The sequence below is a fragment of the Alligator sinensis genome, unplaced genomic scaffold, assembly GCF_000455745.1.
Source record: "Alligator sinensis unplaced genomic scaffold, ASM45574v1 scaffold264_1, whole genome shotgun sequence".
NCBI lineage: Eukaryota > Metazoa > Chordata > Crocodylia > Alligatoridae > Alligator > Alligator sinensis.
In genome coordinates this window covers 4,595,403-4,595,692 of record NW_005841831.1, presented here as the reverse complement: position 1 = coordinate 4,595,692, position 290 = coordinate 4,595,403, and positions in this window count along the sequence as shown.

Here is a 290-nt window from a genome sequence, read left to right as displayed (position 1 = left end):
GCCTGGATTCGATAATCTTCCAAGGTCCCTTCCAGCCCTAACATCTATGAAATCTATGAAATCTATGAGGGGTATCCCTGCCATGCCCCATCCCCTACCTGCTCCCCCAGACTCCCCCACAGCGCTCCCTGACCCTCGCCCGCTCTCTCAGCCCCACCTCCCATGGCTGCCCTGCCTGGCCCCAGCTCATAGTTTCATAGTTGGTAGGGGCGGAAAGGACCTGAGCAGCTCATCAAGTCTGACCCCCTGCCATGGGCAGGAAAGAGTACTGGGGTCAAACGACCCCAGCA